The 8701-nt window shown below is 43.7% G+C and overlaps 1 long non-coding RNA gene across 1 annotated transcript in view; it reads left to right on the plus strand.

The window, feature by feature from the left end:
- The window catches only part of LOC143842211 (uncharacterized), a 31976-nt gene extending 23694 nt beyond the window's left edge, over positions 1-8282 (plus strand). Inside the window, exon 3 of the long non-coding RNA XR_013233021.1 lies at positions 7173-8282. This is a non-coding gene — a long non-coding RNA (uncharacterized LOC143842211). The remainder of the gene's footprint in view (positions 1-7172) is intronic.
- The last annotated feature ends 419 nt before the right edge of the window (positions 8283-8701 follow it).

Here is an 8701-nt window from a genome sequence, read left to right on the forward strand (position 1 = left end):
GAGAAGTACTTATTTTATTCATATTCCATCTGGGTTTGGATGCTGGTCAGGTAACCTGCTGGCTCAAACACAACATTTTAATGGCAAAATTCTATCCCTAAATTTATGCTTGCAGGACAGGGTGGATTGATATTCACTATACCAGGGGTAATCAAACTGCGGCCCTCCAGATGTCCATGGATTACAATTCCCATGAGCCCTCTGCCAGCGAATGCTGGCAGGGGGCTCATGGGAATTGTAGTTCATGGACATCTGGAGGGCCGCAGTTTGACTACCCCTGCACTATACAGTGGTCCCCAACCTTTTTATCACTGGGGAACAGTCAACGCTTGACAATTTTACTGAGGCCTGGGGGGGTAGTCTTTTCCTGAGGGACGCCGCTGCCTGAGCCCCTGCTCCGCTTACTTTCCCGCCGGCACCCTTGACTTCCTGCCACCCACTGGGGGGCGCTGCCAGCAGCAGCTGCGCAGTGCCACACCAAGGGGGAGCCCCAGCCATGGCGGCCGCTAGAGAACACCAAAGGTGAGCCAGTGGCAGAGTGGCAGGGCAGCCCCCGAGGCAGCAGCCGGGAAGGAGGACGAGGAAGAGCCATGGGCCAGTACCAGCTGATCTACGGATCGTTACAGGTCCCCGGACCGGGGGTTGGGGACAGCTGCATTAGTATAATCAAATTTCTGCTTCTTACTCCTCCTACTAATAGCTGTCAGGCAGTTCTGCAGTTTGTAAGCAACTTGAACCTGTTAGCAGGTTACTTTCCAGATATTCAAATACACTGCAATCAGCTTCGATCATACAAATTCACACATAGCTCAGTGACTGTCTTGGTTCTTTCTCCCCCACATACCTATTCCTGCTGCATGCCAATTTGTAGTAAATCATGTAAATAAAAAGCAAGCAAATCAGTTAGTAAGCAATTGCAAATATATATTGTGTTTTTTTTTTAAGTCTTGCTCTTTGACATGTGCCTATATCCACTTTAACGGGGTGTTTTGTGCCTGCACAAAAACTTATGGGAGATGTAGGGCTCCTCCCCACATCTTTTTATGACCTCATTTGCTCATCTATGAGCTTGGGGGAGAGCTGATTTCACCTACTAGACAGAGGAAAAGCTGTTCAATAACTGTTTTGAGTTAGATGATGACAAGGCAAGGATACCCAAGCCTTGGCTCACAAGCTGTCATAGAATCATAGAATCATAGAGTTGGAAGGGACCTCCTGGGTCATCTAGTCCAACCCCCTGCACCATGCAGGACACCCACAATCCTATCACTGACACTGTAAGCTGCTACCCCCTTGAATCAACAGGCTCAAGTTGCATACAATAAGTTCTCAACCACCCTGAGCCCACTTACCAGGAGGGGCAGTTATATAAATCTAATTATAAATAAAATATATGAATTAAAATGGTATAGAGATGGGAGGGTGAGCTTCAGGAGCATATCGACTGTGGAAGATTCTGCTGGCTGCAGTGCTACTCTGTCCCTTGTTTCCACAAACCTTCTTGTGCTGTTGTTATTCTGTTCATACCTGCCCTGAGCCAACTGGGAAGGGTGGGCTATAAATTAAATAATTATATTATTATTGTTACTATTCCTATGTTACTGCTAGGATTGCCAGTCTCTCGGTGGTGGATAGCGATCTCCTGGAATTACAGTGGGTCTACAGCTTATAGCGTAGGAAAATGCAAGGGAAGAGAATTTCTGACTATTTAGGAGCAATCTGGACTAAATCACCTATAGGTATTTATTTATTATTTATTTATCATACTTATATACTGCCCTCCCCGGAGGCTCAGGGCAGTTTACATAAGAACAAGGAACAATACATAAAACGGTCTATAAAAACATGTGAATAACCTTATAATAACAACTAATAGTTGTAACCAGATAACAGTGTAACAGTACAATATAACAATACAACAATGTAACAGTACAAACAGGTCCAGGGCTTATTGGTGGTCCAGGGCTTATTTGATCAAAGCAGTTTGACTGAATCCAAATAGATTCAGTGCCATTGAAACCCCTTTTTGCTTTTTCCAGGCTCAGGGGTGTGTGTGTGTGTGTGTGGGGGGGGGGGGGTTTGAGGTAGATGCACCTAACATGCAGCATGGCTACAGGAGCCCCTCCTCAAAAGAACCTCCAAGCTGCAAAAAGACTGGACCATCCCTTTGGGGGCCCTCCTTCCAATCTCCATTATTTCCTGTGATGAGAAAAAAAAAGCCCAGATTTTCTGGTCTGTTTGTAAATTCTCACCATAGGAAATAATGGATCGATTCCACCATTAAAATGTATAGGAAAATGGCAATTCGGACTGGATTTGGCTGATTCGTGCCTGAATCAAGGCTGATTCAGGTACATTTTGGTTAATTTGAATCAAATTGCACATCCCTATTACAGCGATCAGTTGCTCTGGGGGAAATGGCTGCGTTGGAAGGAAGGCTCTATGGCAGGGGTAGTCAACCTGTGGTCCTCCAGATATCCATGGACTACAATTCCCATGAGCCCCTGCCAGCAAATGCTGGCAGGGGCTCATGGGAATTGTAGTCCATGGACATCTGGAGGACCACAGGTTGACTACCCCTGCTCTATGGCATTATACTTCACTGAGTTCCTTCCCCTCCTCAGACTCCCATCCTCTCCAGGCCCCACCCTCCAAATCTCCAGGAATTCCACATCTCTAGTTATTGCTGGGCTTGCTTCAGACTTTGGCTGTTGTGCCCACATCAGTCCTGGCATAGTGAGAAAGCATGGTTAGCTAGCCAGTTTATAACTTAAAGGGTGAGAAGGAAAAGCATGGTAATTGCCTTCACTTTTGCCAGCCCCCTAGCTGAAAACCTGCCCAGCTAGACAGCGAGTGTTCCCGTGCATGTGAAACGAGTGGGGTGGACTTGAGCCAGCAACCACAGCTGGCACTAATTGGCAATGTAGGCTGCCTCCACAGAAAAGCCAAAAAGCAGACTAGATGGCTCTCTCATCCGTACAGGTGGTCTATATGGTCTGAGATGAGAAATTTGGCAAAGGCGCATCGTCTTCACAGCTGCTGACCTGTTATTCTCCCACCCACCCCCCAGTCACTAAAATGACTAAATTCACATGTGTGGTGCTGACAGCCCGTCACGGATACAAAGTCTGGTACAAAACAACCATGGGAACTGTACCTGAAAAATGAGCCAAACCACCAGTTGCCTCAAAGATTTTATCCCCATTCACTTGAAAGAGTTTTATTCAATACAGGAATGATAAAGCACAATAATTAAATCCCAGATGAAACAAGATGCAATACACAATATGAGTGATACTCCTTTGGGATAGATTAAAATGTGTAGCCGTGTTGGTCTGAAGCAGCACAACAAAATCTGAGTCTAAGGGCACCTTTAAGACCAACAAAGATTTATTCAAGGCGTGAGCTTTCGTGTGCATGCACACCTTCTCAGATAATGGAACATGAATCATAAGAGTACAGGTATAAAGAGAAAGTAAATTAGTAGCTGATTAGTAAACAGCATCACAACATCCTAAGTATGCAGTATGATAATTACTTGCTAGAACAGCAAATCAGTCCTTTGGGTTCAATTGTCATTCACAAAAACATTGGGGGAATAAAACTGTTAAGGTTAGTGGTTAACGGCAGATGCTTTCCCAGTTATGAAAAGAAGTAATTGAAATAAAATTTAATTACCTACTTCTTTTCATAACTGGGAAAGTGTCTGCCATTAATCACTAACCTTAACGGTTTTATTCCCCCAATGTCTGAGTGAGTGTGCATGCACACGAAAGCTCATGCTTTGAATAAATCTTTGTTGATTTTAAAGGTGCCATTGCACTCAAACTCTTCTAGGAGTATTTGAAAGCAATCATTATTTTTACTGTTACTGTTTTTCCCAACTTGAAATACATGGACTCCATTAAGGAAGTCGCGGCCTTCAGTTTGCAAGATCTGGGAATGGCTGTTAACAATAAGATGTTTTGGAAACCATTAATTCATAGCTTTGTCATAAGCTGGAAGCGACATGAATGCATTCAATACGTACATCTGTCAACCAGGAAAGAACATTTGATGGAATGATGTAATGGGCACAAGAAGAGCCTTGCTGGATTAGATCAATAGTCCATCTAGTTCAGGTTCCTGTCCCCCATAGTGACCATAGTGACCAGATTTGAGAAGATAGATTAGAATATTTAATTTCTATATTGGCCCTCCCCATGTGGGCTCAGGGTGGTTCACAACAATACAAACACATTCAATAAAATCTTCTATTACAACAATAAAATTACAGTAAAATACAGTAAAACATTCTTTTTGACTGCTTTGATGTTGACTCTTCTTGCTGCTCCTGCTTCCTCCTTTCAACATTAACCATTGGGGTGACCTGACCAAAAGCAGGAAAAATGTAACGAGTGGGACAGTGTCCCTAAACTAGGAAGGATGTGTCGATATCACCAGACGTCAGGTGAATAAAATCCCATGGGTTGACACAGCAAAGTGACAATTTCCCAGGGAGGGTCAAAAATAGCCCAGATGGGAAGACTTGGGTGGCCACTATGAAAACATTTACCCCCAAAGGGGAATCAGCTTCTGCTTTGCTCGGTTAAAGCATGGTGTTTGGGATTCTTATCTATTTCCTTTTGCAAATGAGGGGCTTGAAAAATCAAACTTCTTTTGCACTCAAGGGAATCGTGCCATTCTGAACTGTACCTGGAAAACGCAAAGGTGGAAGTATTCCCCCTTTTTTGCAATAGTTAAAGCCTTTTATTTACCAAACAGCGTACAGCATGTTGAAAGTAAAACTTCCCCCTGTTTTCTAAAGGCCTGGTCCAGTTAATCTTCCAGGAGTGTTGAAAACTGGGCTTTAATTAGCAATTTCATTAGTTAACCCCAGTCACTCATCTCCAGGGTTTATCTGATACCATGTCAGTCCGGGCACTTTGAGACATCGGAGAAAGGCAGTCTTGTCGGCTGTGTCAGTGGAGAGGGCTTCTATGGGAGAAAAGGAGAAGGGGAGGGAGGAAACAGAGGACTCGGAAAATGGAGAGCATTAAATGGAACACGATACAAACCCAGAGGAATTATCTCACCAAAGTAACTGAGAAAAAAGAGAGGGTTCCTCTTCTGTTTCCCTCTAATCCTCTGAGGTATGTCACCCCACTGTAATAAAAAAGGAAGTCAATGGTTCCTTCCAGTGTGAAAAATAGGGCTTGGAACGAGCGGAGTTCCTTTGCCAAGGAAGTGCTGACGGAGCTGAAATTAAAACGTGAGCTTTCCCTGAAGCTGCGCTTCACAGCTAGGGCTGGTTTAGGCCGACGCGGGCACCGGGCCAAAGCATTCATTAAGCACTTCTCCCACCAGCTGCAGTGCCCAAGGAACAATGCGCACACCGTCTTTCATCTCACCCACTCCAAATTCTTTTGCCGTCTGGGAGGAAAGTGGTGCCTGGACATTCACCCCTCCTCCCGCTCCACCCCTGCTTGCTATTTTGCCTATTTCTGTTTCGGATCACAGAGAAGATGTCGGTGCTTCGCAGGTGTTAACCACAACGCCTGTTTCGGGGGGGGGGGTTGTTTTCCCTGCTCCTGCTGGATGCAAGGAGAGAAGAGCTGGGTTTTTTTTTTGTGCACTTACACTACTAAAGGTGTCTCAAAGCCACTTGCAAATACTTTTCCCTTCCTCTCCCATGACAGACACCCAAAGGGCCCAAGGGCCCCCAGCTGTCCCAAGGTCCCCCAAAGCGTGACTGTCCCAGGGATACCCAGTGGGCTACAGGTGGAGGAGCAGGGAATCAAACCCGGTTCTCCAGATTCAAGGCTGCCACTCTTAACCACTGCACCATGCTGACTCCTCTTTTTGCCAACCTGGATGCCAGTTTTAGAATTTGATTGGCATGGAAGTGGTTTGTTAGAAAATAGGAGCAAGATTCATTCTCACAGGCGGCAGGCTAGCCCTTTCTGTTCTGACCGAGCAGTAATATCAGGATTCTCTCAGCCTCACTCATCTCACAGGGTGTCTGTGGTGGGGAGAGGAATGGGAAGGCGACTGTAAGCCGCTTCGAGCCTCCTTCGGGTAGGGAAAAGCGGCATATAAGAACTAGCTTTCTTCCAGTTCTTTAGCATTGCCTGCCTTTTTTTTTCTTAGCATGCATAACATTGAATGAGCTCTTTATAATCAATACTCAACATATTTTCCCCATCAATCTCATGTTATTTTTTTTCCTCCCTGTCAAATTAACCTCTCATTTTCCTCGTAAAAATTCCACTATCAGCGTTGTAGGGCTGACAGTTTCAATTGAGCTTAGAAAATCTGTGAACATTCTGTGGCATCACAGAAAGTCAACCAATAATTTTTCATTATAGGTCAATGCCAGCTCACATTTCTATATGATTATATAAGAGATTATGTTTACTGCCATAAGAACATTTTCCTGGAAGTAAGCCCAATAGGAAAAACAATTGAATTTACTGCTGAGGATACCTACTAGGGTTGGTCTCTAAATTTTCTGATCCCTTTATGCTTGTAAAATGGAGATGTTTGGCAATTTGTTCAATCTATTTCTTCTTGCATCACCATGCCTGCTTTCCCCCACATATTATGTGCATTTTGCATGTTGTTTTGTCAGCTAGAAACCCTCTATCTCTTCTCATGGAAAGAAGGCAGCTTGGGGGTATGTAAACATGCATCTTCTCAAGATGAACCCATCAGCTGTGCAGCTGATGAGAAAGAGGCTCCATCGGGGATGGGATGACGAACCGGTGCCAAGAAGATATTTTATGCTTGCTCAAGCAGTTCTGATGAGTTGATAGCTGAAATGTTTATGCTTCTATTCACATAGATGGCATAGTTAAAAAATCTGTTTTCAAACAACAATTGGAGTAGGACATTTAGTTTATGATGTAATCCGGCTTGTACTCAAGGATTCCCAGGGTTTGACTCTGTTTCTCTGGTATTTGTTTTTAATTTTAAATGTCTTTAAAATGTGTACAGGGTCTAGCAACTGTCACATATGTGAACAAAAGAAAATTATGGTAGCATTTTTCACACCTATTAAAAAGCAACAATTATGCATTCAGAGGAAAGGACTATTGTTAATTTATTTTATTGCATTTTTATCTCAACTTTCCTTAGAGGAGAACTCATAGCAGTTATATGATTATCTCTCCCTTCCCCTTTTAAATTCACAGGAAACCTGTGCAGTAGATCCGGATGAGAGACATTGACTGCCCCAAAAACTGATCAATTAAGTTTCTTGGACTGTCTGAGGAATGTCTGTATCATTATGGGTGTGTGTATGTATGTGTGCATATATATGTATGTGTATATATGTAAGTGAAGAGGAACTAAACAGCCTGTTGATGTGGATGAAGGAGGAAAGTGCAAAAGTTGGCTTGAAACTCAACATCAAGAAAACGAAGACCATGGCATCCGGCCCTCTCAATTCCTGGCAAATAGATGGGGGAGAAATGGAGATAGTGACAGATTTTATTTTCCTGGGCTCCAAGATCACTGCAGATGGGGACTGCAGCAAAGAAATTGAAAGACGCTTGCTCCTGGGGAGGAAAGCTATGGCAAATCTAGACAGCATCCTAAAAAGCAAAGACATCACCCTGCCAACAAAAGTGCGTCTAGTCAAGGCTATGGTATTCCCAGTTGCAATGTATGGTTGTTAAAGTTGGACCATAAGGAAGGCCGAGCGTCAAGGAATTGAGGCTTTTGAACTCTGGTGCTGGAGAAGACTCTTGCGAGTCCCTTGGACTGCAAGGCGAGCAAACCAGTCAGTCCTAGAGGAGATCAGCCCTGCCTGCTCCTTAGAAGGCCAGATCCTGAAGATGAAACTCAAATACTTTGGCCACCTCATGAGAAGGAAGGACTCCCTGGAGAAGAGCCTAATGCTGGGAGCGATCGAGGGCAAAAGAAGAAGGGGCCACAGAGAATGAGGTGGCTGGATGGAGTCATTGAAGCAGTAGGTGCAAACTTAAATGGACTCCGGGGAATGGTAGAAGACAGGAAGGCCTGGAGGATCATTGTCCATGGGGTCGCGATGGGTCGGACACGACTTTGCACTTAACAACAACAAATATATGTAAGTATGTGTATGTATACATGTATGTATATTTGTGCCAGCGTGTGCAGGGTTTTGTTTTTTGTTGTTGCTCTTTTGCCATTCCCTCAGTAATCCTCCATGCGAACCAATGTTTTTACATTTTGAATGTTTTGTACATATTTTAACTCTGTTTTCTAATTATTTTAATGATGTGTTTTCAGGAGAGAGGTTGATTTCAATGTTTTCAAATTCTTAGCCACCCTGGTGGCTCTGGTAGGAGCAAAAATGTGAGATAAACATTTGTAAATAAATATATATACATGTTTTAAAAATGTCCTTTTTGGCACTGTGACTCAGAGCACCTGCTTTGGCTTACAGAAGATCACAGGTTCACTCTCCTGTTAAATGATCTCAGGTACCAGAAGCTGAAAAGGTCTTTCTCTGCTCAAGAACCTGGAGAGTGCTGCTAGTCAGAGTAGTTCAGTATGAAAGACAGCTGAACAGGCAAATGGCTTGATTTGTTATGGCACCTTCAAGTATTATAAAAGGTTGTAAATGGTCAGATGGGAGTGTAGGGTAAAAGTTCAGAAGGCTAAGTACTTTGGATTGGATAGAGCTCTTTGCAAAAATACCTGGTGTTACCAATGTATTTGAAGTGGCCCCAATTTG

This window comes from Paroedura picta, chromosome 7 (genome assembly GCF_049243985.1).
Source record: "Paroedura picta isolate Pp20150507F chromosome 7, Ppicta_v3.0, whole genome shotgun sequence".
Taxonomy (NCBI): Eukaryota; Metazoa; Chordata; class Lepidosauria; order Squamata; family Gekkonidae; genus Paroedura; species Paroedura picta.